We start from the raw sequence: 16,202 nt of genomic DNA, 5'->3' as shown, positions 1-16,202 counted from the left end.
ACCAGAATGAATGTATGTGTGTATGTTTGTACACATGTATATATGTGTATGTGCACAGAGGAGTGCTCATTGGGAGGGGCATGATGTAGAGGGCAAGGATTTGGTGCAAAGTCAGGAAGAAGCAGGTTGTCATTATATAAATGTGGCCTATTGATGATTTTTATTAAGCTCACCAACTTGTTTAACTAAAGAAAAATGCCATGATGGTGGTAAAACTTAACAGAAGAAGTTCTTTGAGAATAGAGGCATGGCATAAATAATTTGGATTTGAATAAGACTGTAGAGTTGGGATAATAGGTAATAGATTCTGACTTCCTATTAGCTAAATAGGATGTCTGTCATTGTAGTTTAGTGCCTTGGATAGATCTTAAAATTTTGGAGAGTAAAGAACAGACAAGAAACTGAGTGTTTCACTGAAATTATCACATAATTAATTGATTGCATAGATAGAAAACAGTTATGAAAAATCTGACTGAGTAGTTTGGTAGAACATTCAGTTTCTGACCAGGCATGATGGTCATGTATCGACATATAACTACTGCACTAGTTCCTATTAATCCTGGGTTTAAGATGGTCCATAATGGTGTTAGTCCCAGAAAAATTGAATAGGACTACTTAGCCCCTGGCTGCAATGGGCAGCTCAGGTCCAAAGTGACTGCTTTTTGAGTCTGTATTCCAGGGGGCTAGCAGGACCCCAGGTACTTCACAACTGAATCACTTTGACCCAAAGTCATTTGTTCAATCATGGTTGACAAAAGGTAACAGAGAGTTTCTACTGTTTGGAAAACAAATGGATCTCTTGGCTGTTTTCATAAAGATCGACGGGGACTTAAAATAGCCTGAGGTTAATATTATAAATCTTTCTAAAAGAGATTTTCAGAACATATTCTTTATCCCAGCATTGGATCAATCTCACAAAATGACATATTTTCAAACTACAGTAAAGCAAAACAACTTATTCTTGAAAAAGTTGAAAATATTAAGAAAGCTTTTCTTTTTCTGTTGTTTTGTTTTGTTTTGTTTATCCTTTTATTCTCGAACATCAACCAAAGAAAGAACTTGGACAAAAATGTGTGATGAATGAGGATTGACCTTTTCAATAGCTTTGTGCCTATTCATCTAATCTTTATTGGTGTCCAGAGAGTTCCTTGGATGCACACAGTGGGTATGACCCTATGGTAGGCTGGCATGATGTGTGGGCTTTTAATACTGTATGGGATAGGAAAAAAAAACAAAAACAGAAACAGAATGTGATTAAGGAATCCAGTCTGTAACCCATGTAACTATAAAGACCTGCTACAAAATTAAAATCCAGTGGGAATTTTGACTAGTAAATATTTTTGGTCCTGTCCTATACATGCCAATTAAATAAAAGGAAAGTTAATAATAAAAATTAACTTTGATCTTTGGATGAAAGGAATTTTGAGCAGATAAGAGGGAGTCTAAATTAAAACTGAAATAGTGAGCATAGGGACAAGACTTCAGGGAAAGAATAAACACTGTAGACAAAATGGAGCAGACTATATCATATTTATACCACTTCTTGATAGGTCTTATAATTTTATTTTATAAAGTACTAAAAATTTTGCCCCCCTTTTCCCTCTTGTATTTTTTATTAAAACTTGTTGACATCTTCTCTTATACTGCAAAGTTTTTGGAAGCAGACTGACCTGACTTGCAGTTGTAGCAGCATCACTTACTGGTATAACCAAAATAAATGAATGTTTAGATGGTTCTCTGAATAATAGGAAGCCAGGTTTATAGCCCTGACTTTGCTCTTTGCTTTACTTATTACATGACTTCCAGTTTCAGTTTGTTTATTATTCATGTGTGTGTGTGTGTGTGTGTGTGTGTGTGTGTGTGTATGTGTCTAGAGATATGTAAGAATTGTTTCTATCCCATCTTAACTGTAACTTGGGGTTGAAACCAAGGTTCAATCTCATTACCTTTGAAGTTGGAGGATACCATAATAGCTACAATGATTGGTTGTTTAAGAATGTTTTGTCTTTTAGGGGCGCCTGAGTGGCTCAGTTGGTTAAGCAGCCGACTTCGGCTCAGGTCGTGATCTCGCGGTCCATGAGTTCGAGCCCCGCCTCGGGCTCTGTGCTGACAGCTCAGAGCCTGGAGCCTGTTTCAGATTCTGTGTCTCCTTATCTCTGACCCTCCCCTGTTCATGCTCTGTCTCTCCCTGTCTCAAAAATAAATAAATCATTAAAAAAAATTAAAAAAAAAAAGAATGTTTTGTCTTTTAAGCCAGACTGACTGGCTGGGGAACTACATTATGAAAGAAGTCTGGAGGGTGTCTCCACCAGCCACTATAGTCTGGCCATGAGGATATTTTTAGGAAGATAATCCCTCATTATTTTTGTTTTTAAAAAGAAAGTTAGGCCAAGAAAGCTCTCTATGAAACTTATAGACTGAAGTAAAGCTACTTATAGTGATTGTGACAAAAATAATAACACATTGAAGAGATCTACTAAGATGGTTTTTATACAGAAAATATACACTTTAGAAAAATTTTTTAAATTGGAATCATATTTAGTGGCATATTGAATTTCTGATACACATATGTATGTATGTGTGTGTATACAAAAATAACATATGCATGTGTAACTGTGTCTGAAAAAACACAAACTGACCAGTACAAACACCCTCCTCCTCCTCCTCCTCCTCTTCCTCCTCCTTCTCCTCCTCCTCCTCCTCCTTCTCCTTCTCCTCCTCCTCCTCCTCCTCCTCCTCCTCCTCCTCCTCCCTCCTGAGGGAGAGAGCATGAGCAGGTGAGAGGGGCATAGGGAGAGAGAGAGAGAGTCTCAAATAGGCTGCATGCTGAGCATGGGCTTGATTTCATGACCGAGTCAAAATCAAGACTCAGTCACTTAGCCAACTAAGCTGCCCAGGCACCTGCAAACATTCTTATTAAATAAACAATAAAGAATGACCAAAGTTGGAAAGTCAGTCTACCTTTATAGCATAAGGACATGAATAGGAAACTGTTGTATCTCAATGAAAATGTAATTCAAGGAAAAATTATTTTAATGTTTTTAGTTTCAATGTACAGAGCCACTAAGAGTGTGAAAGGGTCCCTTAGACCTGTAATACATTATCACCCTTTATGGTGGAAATTACATAAGAATATTATCCAATTTGAAGATTAAAGAATGATTTTCCTTTCCAAATACCTATGAGGGTTGGTCTTTCTTTTCTTGCTATTACCTGCTACATTTTTATAGTGTCTATTATACAATTAACTGAATGGGTTTTTCATTGAAATGTTATTGACTCTAACAAAGCCTCAGGCGAAGTTGCTCTGCCCCTCCTCCAATACTTATGGATCAAAACTGTCTTTAGGTCATGGTTTCTAATTCTGTCTCTCTTACTAGCCTTTCTGAGTCTCACTTTTATCATCTGTGAAATGAGGTAATTCAGTATAATTCCTAATCTCTAAAGAGAAAAATAGAGGAAAAAGAAGGAGAAAGAGGACACAGAATATTTGGACACCTTTGCTTCATGGTCTGTTAGAGACACCATTTGTCATCCACAGATCATGCACTGCAGAAAATGCAGTGGTAAGGTAGCAAGTGCAACTCATAGCTCTGAGGCCGAATGTCTGCTCATTGTTATGTAATTTTTCTTTGGTGCCAGGTGGGTGCACTGTTTGCCAGGAATTCATACTTCAGAAATACAACAGTGCACACCCAGACAAAGAGCTTGGTTGGGATGTCTTTGTTCAGGGAACAATTAAAATGTGTTTGTACTGAGTGATAAAAACCTTCCCCAAATGTGAGGCACTGCGGCAAAGCACAATATGTGGTTGTACTTTACAGGTAACAATGTAAATGCTATTCCTCTTCACTTGCCAATTATTATGGAACTAAGGTAGTGAAATTTTAAGAAAAAAAAAGGAAAAGTATTAAAAGAATAGTCTAAGTTTTCATCAAATGCCCAAATGTTTAATGTATCGCAATTTGTAACTACACATAGAATTAGAAAATTATGGAATTTTGTGACATAAAAGGAAGGACATAGGATTGATACTTTGAGAAATGTTATTGATCCTAGAAGTCTCTTGGGCAATCACTCTCTTTTGATAGAATAGGAACTCTATTTCTTAGTCCATTTCAAAGTGACTTTCACAAAACCAAGGTCTCTGAACCAAGATGGTTCTTTGACCACATGTATTGTTTTCCTTGGCACCTCCACTCCTGAGACAGAGATACTAAGCCCCAGACTCCTAAAGCTAGTGAGAATAGAACTGCATTTCTTACAGATGAATCATTCTGCTAACAATAAGGTAGATTTTCTTCACCAAAGACTTTAGTCGCCACATTAAATATTGGCTTACACCAGTGTTTAAAGCTGTTGTAATGTTTTATACAGCTTTTTTGCCTATTGCAGCTTCAGAACAAAAGAAATTTGGAAGAACTTTGTTGGGCCCACAAGGCAAACCCTTCCAGCATGATTTTGTTTGTCAGAAGGTTGTACCGTTTTGTGGCTTAAACTTCATTCAATACTTGAAAAAGTATCTCAGCCACAGCCACATTTTGTTTTCTTCAGAGAAAATTTTGTAAAATCATTTGTGATAGGAGCCACTGTGTGTTCACTCAAGCCAGATCATCTCTCATCCAGAAAGAGAAAATCAATTTTAATTCTTCAAAGAAGAGCAGCAAGTGGTATTTGTTATTTATATTTAAGGAAAGGTCATTAAGCACTTTTTTTCCCTCTCTGTACCTAGAGGCTTAAGAGGGAATTTAGAGAAAATAATATGTATGGGTTAGATTATATGTAAGGCCAGATACCATAAAAATATCTTTGACATTCTGAGAATAATCCTAAACTAAGGGTTGAAAATAAAAGGAGAGTCTGTCTGAAGATCTATTGTTATTTTAGTGGCAAATTCAGTAGGTCTTACCACTTAACTTAGATCTGGCTTGTGGCTTATATTTTTATGTGGCAAAGTTTAGCTTTCATACAGAGGAAAATTTTGTTCACAGACAAGTTGTCTTGGAATGTCACATTTAGCAATGAACACTCATGTATGTTAGACACTTAATCGCATTCAGTTATAGAAAATAGTGGAAGTAGGCACTTGAGTGAATGAATGATTACACAATGCATATTTTGAGGAATGTGGGGTCACAGATGTCTTCTTTCATGTAGAAGACAGTCTATATTATTTTTCAGCTTTAGTTGACCTTCCATTTTTGATGTTACCTTTTCTTTTCTTGGAGATGCTATTTATTTTTTCATCCAGTAAACATATAATAATAAAATACATAAAATATGAATACATGTACTTATAGGGCTAGGGGGAATTAAAAATACTGACTAGACTAGAGTTTATGCTTCCATTCAGGGGCCAGACATTCCCTAAACATATCCCAGAATCAGGATGCAAGCTTCAGATAAAATGTGTTATGTTGGTGTCAAGAAGTAAAAGGCCTGAAAATCAGGCAGTATAGCATAGAGAACATATCCATGGTTAACAGAGAGCAAGGTGAGTGCATCAATATTTAGAAAGATATTGATGTTGAGTACCCATAGTATATTTGGCATGGATTAAGATATAATTAGGATATAATATAATTAGGATAGTTAAAAATAGATAAATATTTAGATGTAAGATTGATAGACTAACAGACAGTGTAACACATAATTCAGTGTGAGACAGACCTAAAAATTGAGTCTAAGTTTAGGGACTTCCTACTTTTGTTGTCTAGGGCCAGTATTTTTTACTTTTACAAACCTCTCATCTCTAATGTGGGGATAATAATATTAATCTTCTGAGGATTAATGAGAAAAAAAAATATATATATACATACATACATACCTAGTGTTTAGGAAAGACCCAACAGATAAGATATGATCAGCAAAATATTGTTTTTTCTTATTAATATCATTTTTTCCTTACTAATAGTTTTAATACCTATCATTCATAAATAGGAGAAAATGGCAGTTTCCAGCACTAGAATTTAAAGCATGTTTATGAACAAAAATTATATCCTAAACAAATACAGACAACTAGTATTAGATGAAGGACCAAAACGTCCTCTGAACTTAATAGTCCATTAACAATTTCTCTAAGTATATATTCTGCATCTCTTAGGTACACCATTGTCACCTACATGTTCACAGGGTTTCTGAAGAACTGCCCCAGTGTAGCTGGGGATATAAAAACTAAAAGCATTAAGCCTGTGAGACTCTTCACCTGGAGGCCAAAAACCTCCCAAAAAATTCATGTGTAGATTTCAGTGGGCTACAAATTTGGTGGGAAAATAGTGTATATGTCTCTTCATTACCCTGTACCTAAATTTTATCACTTCCTTCAATTACGAATGTAGGCTACCAACCACAGTATTATTAATGGTTCCTGAGGCTGTCAACACCACAGATATATTCACATTACATTACTGTTGTCACATATACCTTGAAATATATAATATCATTAAAAATTATTGTAGTTATTGGGCCGGTTGCTAAATTGCATTATATATACAATAGTCATACATAATACTGCATCACAAATTTAGCTTTTATAATATGTTGTAGATGTATTTTAATATAATTGGTTTCTTGTATAAACTTATGTTTTAATTTATCACTTAGAATCATTGTTCTAAGAAGGAATTGGAACCTTCACCAAACTGCTAATGAGATTTATGGAACATGCACAAAAAAGGGGAGGGTTTAAGAATTTCAGAAATAAAGAGATACGTTGGAGGAGAAAGAAACATGATTATTGTGTAATGATTAAATTATATTATGCAAATAACTTAGTATGTCAGGTAGCTCCAGAAGGAACACAGACTTCCTGACTGTTAAAAAAAAATGGTCACCTATGAGTGTTAAGACAACCTAAAAGCAGTGGAAAAGACTAAACAATAAGTGGTAATATGCTCTGTAAAAGGGATCTCCACCGTGGATTGGTGATGTATCCCGTAAAAGGAAATTTTAAGTTTGCTTCTAAATTTGTCACTATAAATTAGTTAAAAAGAGTGCAAATTCTGGTATATTTTAAATAATATTTTTAAATAAAACTTAAATCATTCTTATAATATTTCCAATGAAATATAATTAGAGAAGTGATTTTAATATTCACTAGGGTTTATTTAGCTTGGTATACAAATGAGTTTTGTTGTATTTATAGTCAAAAACTTTACATCCATCCTTTATCTTCTTAAAATCATATTTCTGTCCCTCTAACCTCACAGAATTGTGTCTGTGTTTTGGAAATCACACAAATGGCATTGTGTGATATCTTATTACCCAAGTTACCATGTTTCTTTGAAATGAAATATGTACATAATTTGAAGTTTTAAAGTATTTCTTTACCCAAAGAGCTCTAATTGTTAAAATTATTACAATTATTATAAACACTTCATCAAAGCATAAGTGTAATAAAATTTTTGACAAATAGCCATTTTTTATAAAAAGGAATGCATTATTTGAAACATTTAATGAGATGGTTGGAGTCACGCGATAGATAATTTGAAATGATGATCACAGTCTTCCCTTCCATTCTGCAGTGGAAGATTCCATTCTTCCCTTCCATCCAATCTTCCCTTCCCTTCCATCTTCTGCTGTGTGACTTTGTATCTCCTCCCATTAAGAGGTAGAATCTAATTCCACCCCCTTGGATAATGGGCTGGTTCTGTGACCTGCTTTGACTATGACATGAAGCTGAAGTGTATGCAACATCCAGGACTAAATCTTGAAAGGATTTGAATCTTGAAAGTCCTTGAAAGGACTTCATTGCCTTTTCAAATACTCTTATCAATAAGTCAGAAAGCCCCACTTAGACTAGTAAGCCCAGTCCTTCCAGCATCCAAGCTGAGCGTCTCCCTAGCCAACTCATCAGCTGAATATATCCACAGGAATGAACCCTAGCATGATGGATAGAAACAGAATGTATAGAATCATGGGAAATAATTATTGTTTTAAACCACTAGGTTTGGGTATAACGTGTTACATGGCATTAGGTAGCTACAACAAAACACAGAGTGGTGTGGCAATTATAGTACCTGATTTTAAAAATTACCTATTCAGAGTGGCTAAAATGAACAAATCAGGAGACTATAGATGCTGGCGAGGATGTGGAGAAACGGGAACCCTCTTGCACTGTTGGTGGGAATGCAAACTGGTGCAGCCACTTTGGAAAACAGTGTGGAGGTTCCTCAAAAAATTAAAAATAGATCTACCCTGTGACCCAGCAATATCACTGCTAAGAATTTACCCAAGGGATACAGGAGTGCTGATGCATAGGGGCACTTGTACCCCAATGTTTATAGCAGCACTTTCAACAATAGCCAAATTATGGAAAGAGCCTAAATGTCCATCAATTGATGAATGGATAAAGAAATTGTGGTTTATATACACAATGGAATACTACTTGGCAGTGAGAAAGAATGAAATATGGCCTTTTGCAGCAACGTGGATGGAACTGGAGAGTGTTATGCTAAGTGAAATAAGTCATACAGAGAAAGACAGATACCATATGTTTTCACTCTTATGTGGATCCTGAGAAACTTATCAGAAGACCATCGGAGGGGGGAAGGAAAAAATAAGGTTAGAGAGGGAGAGAGCCAAACCATAAGAGACTCTTGAAAACTGAGAATAAACTGAGGATTGTTGGGAGGTGGGAAGGAGAGAAGGGTGGGTGATGGGCATTGAGGAGGGCACCTGTTGGGATGAACACTGGGTGTTGTATGGAAACCAATTTGACAATAAATTTCATATTAAAAATAAAAATAAAAATAAAAATAAAAATAACCTATTGGCCCTAGTTTGGTGCTCTGATAGCTTTCTCCTTAGGTCAATGAATCAGATGATGACTGAAATGGAGGTAGGAAAGAAGAAACTATACCACAAGTAGTTGAGGCTCCGGACATTACAACTGGGGATCCGGAAATTGATTCTCTTAAAATCTATTCATGACTTTGTGTCTCTTAAATTCTTTATGCATCTGTCACCTGAGGACCACTGTTCCAGCCTGAAGGGCATGATAAAACATGCTGTAGAACAGTGATAAGGCATTCCTGAAGCAGGAGTAACAGAAAAGCAGCAGCATCTGAACTGTTTGATCATTTGAGGGGATGTCCTAAACTAGTCTTGAGAGAAGTCAGAAGTAGGAACTCTATTTTGGCAAAATATAATTAGAAACAGAGGGGTAGAAGCACCAGCATATTTGATTTTACTCACAGATTTACTCCATCTTGGCTAGCTGATGTTGGTAGCACCATGAATACAATGGCTGTTCTTCTCAGGGTAATGTTGCAGGCACCATGGGGTCTTCAGTTGCAGGTAAATTATACAAAACATTGCCACTTCTTGATAAACCATTTGATCATAAGTTATATATTACTTTAATATCCCAAAAAAGTCTGTACTCTGGCATTATCACCATTTCATAAGTGAGAAGAATCAGAAAGTTCAAAATAACTTATTCAAGAAAGCATGGTCAGTGACTAAGGTGGCCTTTAATTCCAATTTTATATGACACCAATGTCATGCTCTAGCCACTTTGAGTGGAACATTGGATTCATTCACTTCTGGGTTCTTACCAGGTCGAAAACCTCTTTTTATGCCAAGGTGGATGATGTGCCAGTATCATGAGCATATGGTGTTGTGCGAGGTCAGTTAAGGACAAGTTACTATACGCTGGCTGTGTTGGAGAAGGTTTATGGAGGATGCATGACATGAAGTACATTGTCTAAAATGCATAAAAGTGGCAAAATGTAAGGGCATATGGACAATTCAGACAAAGTAATGGGGTAAAAGGCATAAAGCAGAAATTAGCCTTGCTTCTAGAAGATTCATTGAGAAAAGTGGCCTGACTAGAAAAGGAATGCATAAAGGAAAGAATGAGGTTGAACATGACATACTAACACAGATTATAGAAGGTCTTGAAAGCCAGGCACTTCTAATAATGTAAATTGATGGGAAATTTTTACAGCTGAAACATTAATGATATTTGTCCAACAGACCCTGAGAAAAAGATTTTTGCCCAAAGACCTCAAGGAACATTTCATTCCAAAATTTTATTTCCACATTGATTCTAAGGCTAGTACACAATATGTAACAACATCAGTTTCCAGTATTTTACACACACACATATAAATATACACACATATACATATATAAACATATATATGACATATATACGATTTCTGTTCTTGAAGCAGTGGGTTTGCTCCTGTACCTTTAAGCAGCTGAACAAGTGATATCAGCCATGGGAATTTAAGGTAAAATAAAAATAGAATGCAGTCCAAAAGAAATCATGGATTGAAGAGAAAGAAGCTAAGAGTGTAGGAGGGCTCAGACAAACGCCACGGCATGGAGAAGAAAGAACTGCAACAAAAAGCAAGAAAGAACCAACAGGTAGCAGCACTGAGAGCAGCTAAGGAGAACTCAGAGAAAGGCCAAAATGATTACTAATCCAAAGCAAAGAGTTATATTAATGTTTTTTTTTTCTTTTTTAAATCTCTTTTTAAGTCTGAATCTTCCAATATTAATATGGGGAGAAACAGCACACTGGTCTCACTTTTGTGGATAAAGCTTTAGATCTTAAATGATGAAGATATTTTCCTTTGTTGTTTTGTTTTGAAAGCTATAAAAATTCCTATTTTAAAGTACTTATTGCCTTGTCTTTGCAAAGGGAAGAATAGGTTCCCTTTGCACTGCTTTTCTGAAAAACAGAGGATCAAAGAGCAGAAGTAACCTCAAAAGGTTATTTCTCCTGAAGAAGCAACAAGGAAGACCCTAAAAATTTGTCTTTCTTTACACTCAATCCTTTCCACCGTATGTAATAGCAGCCATTAATTGAACAACTGGTTTGTACCAGGCACCTTGCATATCATTTAATTTCTCACCATTACCCAGCAATGGGCATAATATTCCTGTTTAACTTTAGAGAATTAATAGGACAAAATAAATAGCTTAAGTCTGTAGCAGAACCAGGATTGAATCCAATGGTACCAGTTTATCAGTTATCACATCAACTGCACACAGGGTGACCCAGCCATATTCATGGTCCCTTAAGCATGTGCCCTCATGTTCTGCCATTCCTGTCCTCCCAGCTCCACTTTTCTCTCTGGCAGGGATAAGAGATCTATGGTATGAAATGTAAATAGTGTGGTTACCTCTATGCATGTTACCTGTGTTTTAATACTGTGAATTAGAACACTGTCTGTTGGTTGGACTTTTAAGTTTTAACCTTAAAATTTCTTAACCATCCCCATATGGACAACTCCTCAGAGATGGGCTTTCTATATACTCCCTTGGTTACCTTTTGACTTTTTAATTACGGTTTAGACCAAGGCTAACAAAGTCGTTTTACACCATATCCATTTGGACTTACAGAGTTGTTCTTGCAGGTAGAAGCCTGGCCTTGAAGTTCTGTTGTTAGACTATCCATCTAGCTGACAGCATCTTCAAGCTGGTCCAGGTCTTGGGTCTGCTTCCTTCTCTATCAGAGTTCCTTTCTACTTTCAGAGTTGACCTAGAAATGGGGCAGGGGGGAGTGTTCTTATAAGTATTTGACCCCTGCCATCACACTATAAGTACATAGCACTTACATTCTGCCTTGTTTGAAAGTTAGCAGTCGTTTGTTAATTGATGAGTTGTTTGCATGCCTGGCAACGCTATCAGCCTTCTTAAGATATCTGAACCCTGCCTAAGTCATTTAGGTAATGGCTATCTGAGTGTAATCTTTCAGTCCTATAGTATGAACTATGGAAATTCCAATGATTTTATAAACTCCCAGGAGATTAGTTCTATAGTCTTTTTTCATTCTCTTCTCTGTTTTTGATGATCTATTTATTCTCAGTTAAGTTACCATTTGTCTTGGCACTGTATTCTCTCTGCTTCTACCCTTTTCTAAGATTAACCAAAGCCATCACTGATACAAGATATTAGTTATATTCATCCAAATACTTCTGAAATTTTACACTCAGAGAAAGGAGCTATATTCCTGAATAATACAGTATATAGCAGAACATTATATTAACCAAATCCTGTTTCTAAAGCCTCAACCCCTGCCACCACCCCAGATCTCTTCCTTTATCATCTTCTCTTGGGATCCTCCATTTTTGCCATCTTGCACCCATTCCAAATTCTTCCTTTCTTCTTCTCAATTTCAACTGTTCCTTCTTAATCTTCTTTCTCAGGCATAATCACTTCTCTCTCAGGCAGCTTGTTTAAGGATATGTGAAAATTTAAAAAGCAACAATAATAAATAAATAAATCCATATTTAATAAAAATTGATAAAATAATTGAGAATAATTTTCATGCCCTTTGTTTCACTTTTCTGCTTTCCTTATTCTTTGGGCTGGCTTCCTACAAATAAGAATTCATCAGGTGGTTTAGAATGATGCTCCATATCAAAAATATGTTCTTTCAAATAAATACAATTATATTGAGAAATATTATATATGTATATATTAAATAAATGTACATATTTAAATAAATGTACATACATACATAATAAATGTGCATACGTTAAATAAATGTACATATACATATTATATATGTATAAAATAAATCAAATGTTAAATATGTGTATATATATATTTAGAAATAGTATATATATATATATATATTAATTAGATAATTTCAATTTCTTTTTTTTTTTTAATTTTTTTTTTCCAACATTTATTTATTTTTGGGACAGAGAGAGACAGAGCATGAACGGGGGTGGGGCAGAGAGAGAAGGAGACACAGAATCGGAAACAGGCTCCAGGCTCTGAGCCATCAGCCCAGAGCCTGACGCGTGGCTCGAACTCACGGACCGCGAGATCGTGACCTGGCTGAAGTCGGACGCTTTAACCGACTGCGCCACCCAGGCGCCCCAAGATAATTTCAATTTCTAAAGTGAATTAAGTTTTAATTAAAGGAATATTTAAGCTATTAATAAAAGGAAATGTGCAAATAAAAAAACACCAGAAATATGTATCACTTTGTACATCTATCCATATCATTTAAAAGTACATTTTGCTTAAACACTTACCAAAATTGTTTTTATAACTTAAAAATAAGAATGTTTTCCAAATTAACCGGTAAAATGGTTTGTTCTCATAATTTAATTTATATTTTTTGATTACCAGTGAATATTTCTTCAAGAATATTGAAAATTTATATTCCTTCTTTTGTGTCTTTTCTGTTATTTAATTATTTTCAGTGGACATTAAAAATTTTTAATTTATTATTAATAGTTTTCTATGTTTAATAATATTAATTCACTGGCAGCCATGCGTATTTATGCATTGCTTTTATGTTAGTTTCCTCTATGTGGGCATATAGTTAAAGTTTTTCAATATGTTTTCCTTATAAACATAATGGTAATAATATTTACTGAGTGCTTTTTATTAGCCGAACACTTTGCTAAGTGCTTTACATTCATCGTCTCCTTCAGTTTTTTTTTTTAACAACTCAATGATGAGAGTCCTACTATTATCCCCAATTTACAAGAAAGGTAAATATGGCTCAGAAGGGTTAAGCAGCCTGCCTAAAGTTACATAGTTTGTCAGTAATAGAGACAGAATTAGAATGGTGTGATATCTGAAAGTATATTTGTAAGTACTATACAATATTCACTTCATAGTATCTATTTTTGTGTCATTGCTTAAATAAGGTGTTCTTCATCCTGAGATGGTATACATAGCTATATAAATTTCCTTTTAGCTTTCTTTGCCTTGTATTTTAATTTGGATATTTAATATATTTTATTTAATGTTGGTGTAAGTTGTGAAGTGTATATCTAACGTTCCTCAATAAATTATTTTGGACAAGGGAACCAACTCTTTAGAAGAAAAAAATATGTATCATTTATACATTGAAAAAAATGAGAATTGAGCAGAGACTTAACGTATTAAAATGGAAGTAATGTATGGTAGGATATTTCATGATCAGAGCTTGGTATAAGCTGATATACATGATAAAGATGATAGTATAGGATATGAAACCAACTTTAGTGATTTTCAGGGATGCACATTAATGTTGGATAGTTAAATCAGAGCCTTGTCTTAAATGCAGCCTTTCCTGTAGCACTCTGATTAACCCAAACACACTACTTGGAATCCATGGAATAACAGTTATTTCATGTTTATACCCAGAGCCCCAGAATGAAGTTTGTGATAAACATAAAATGCTTCTGTTACCTCCTTTCTCAATTACTCTGGGAAGAGCATGTTCCTATTTGACTAGTTTCCAGCAGAAAATATCCTAAAGAGTGACTTCCCAAGAGAAACAAGTTCTTTGGTAACATGAAACAGAAGAAAAAGCTGTAGATTGAACAAAAATATTGTCTTAATATAATCTATTCATAGAGATGAAAAATATAATTTTTATTTACAACCACGGTTAATCTTTAACACTGATGTTTTTTTCCTTGAGAACCCTCCCAGCACAGTAAAATAAGTAACAAGCTTCCCCATTTTTCTCTTCTTTCTCTCCTTTTCTAGACAAATAAATGAAGGTAATTTTGTGACTAGAATCCTGAAAAGTTTGGTTGCTTGTTTGAGTCCTGAGCATACCTCTCCCTCAGAACCTAAAATATACCTCACTAATTCTAGGGGAATTCTTGGCTTTGGTTACTTTTTTTTTTCTTTAATTTTTTTTAATGTGTATTTATTTTTGAGAGAGACAAACAGAGCATGAGAGGGGGAGGGGCAGAGAGTGAGAGAGACACAGAACCTGAAGCAGGCTCCAGGCTCTGAGCTGTCAGCACAGAGCCTGAGACCGGGCTCAAACTTAAGAGCCATGAGATCATGACCTGTGCCAAAGTCGGACACTTAACCGATTGAACCCCACAGGCACCCATGGTTACATTTTTAAATACGGCTCTGCAAAGTCACAGTTGGCCCTCCCAGATGCAGTGGCAACTTTCAAATTCTTGGCAACCGTAAGAAACATAAGTCTGCACTAATGCATGGCTGTATGGACTAAGAAAAGGGATCTATGTTAAATAACAAGAAAAAATGACTCACTGAGACAATTTTTGTTGGGCTGGCTAAAAGGAGGACATATTTCTATTAGTAACCATTTCTTGTGAGGAATTTTTTATTTTACCTAATTATTTCTATTGTAGGTAGATTTTACTTGTTTCAATTGGCTCTGGATAGAAAGGCAATGAAATCATCAAAATAATTGTGTACAACTTAGTTATTATGACTTATGGTTTCAGATAGCCTGTGCTATCATCTTAGGTTGTCCATGAGCTATTGTCGCAATCATTAATGAGAACATGTTTTATAATGACATTTATCTCTTCTAGCCATTTAGAAGCATTGCAGCATGTGATAGGACATTAGAAAGAGGAAGTCTTTTTAGTGAGAGAAAGGGAATTAAATGAAAGAAAAAGAAAAATGAAGAAAATATACTACTTTACTAGTATAGTAAATTATTATATACTATATAGTAAATTACTAGTATAGTAAATTCATGATTCTCACTCATTAAAAAATTTTGGCTAAAAATTTTAAGTGGAAGTTAACATGACAATAGAGCAGAGCCCTAAAATGTTAGTAATCTCTATTTGGACCAACTTTAGGTTTCTTTGGGAAGGGGCAGCAAGAGGCAGAGTGTGGGTCTTCACATATTTATCAAGGTAATTGGCCATAGGGAAATGACACAACTCTGAAATGTTAATTCCCTGAGTTCTATGTAGCTACATTACCAGTTTCTTTAGAAAAATATGTTATTTGCATGCCACTTTGGCTTTAGTGACAAGATTTATTTTTCTAGGATCAAAATTCTTCTAAGAAGAAAAATCTAGGTGTTACTTTATGCATAGAACTGAAGACATGGGATCATAATGAGAAATGAAATTGAATGTTGAGATGGATGGATGGATAGATAGATAGATGAATAGGAAAATGCCTGGGTTTGGAAGATATCATAATATCTCACACTGTTTTTTTAAATCTCAACCTACATTTATGGGCAGTTATTTTCTGGATTCACAAAATTCTATTGGAAGATAAAATTTTATCTTTAGACTTTAGGATTTAACTACTGATAAAATGAAGAGAACCAATATTCTAATATTATGTATAGATCTGTGTTAACATAAGTACAATTACAAAATTAGAACTGTTTTTAATTGTATTAGAGTGGTGTGGAATATTACTATTTACACATGATTTAGAGTCAAACAGATCGGGTTCAGAGTCTGTCTCTTCCACTTATTTACTATGTGAACTTGGACATG

The sequence above is a fragment of the Prionailurus bengalensis genome, chromosome D3 (assembly GCF_016509475.1).
Source record: "Prionailurus bengalensis isolate Pbe53 chromosome D3, Fcat_Pben_1.1_paternal_pri, whole genome shotgun sequence".
Classification (NCBI taxonomy): Eukaryota; Metazoa; Chordata; class Mammalia; order Carnivora; family Felidae; genus Prionailurus; species Prionailurus bengalensis.
The sequence above is the reverse complement of the archived record's forward strand: the minus strand, read 5'-3'. Positions refer to the sequence as shown.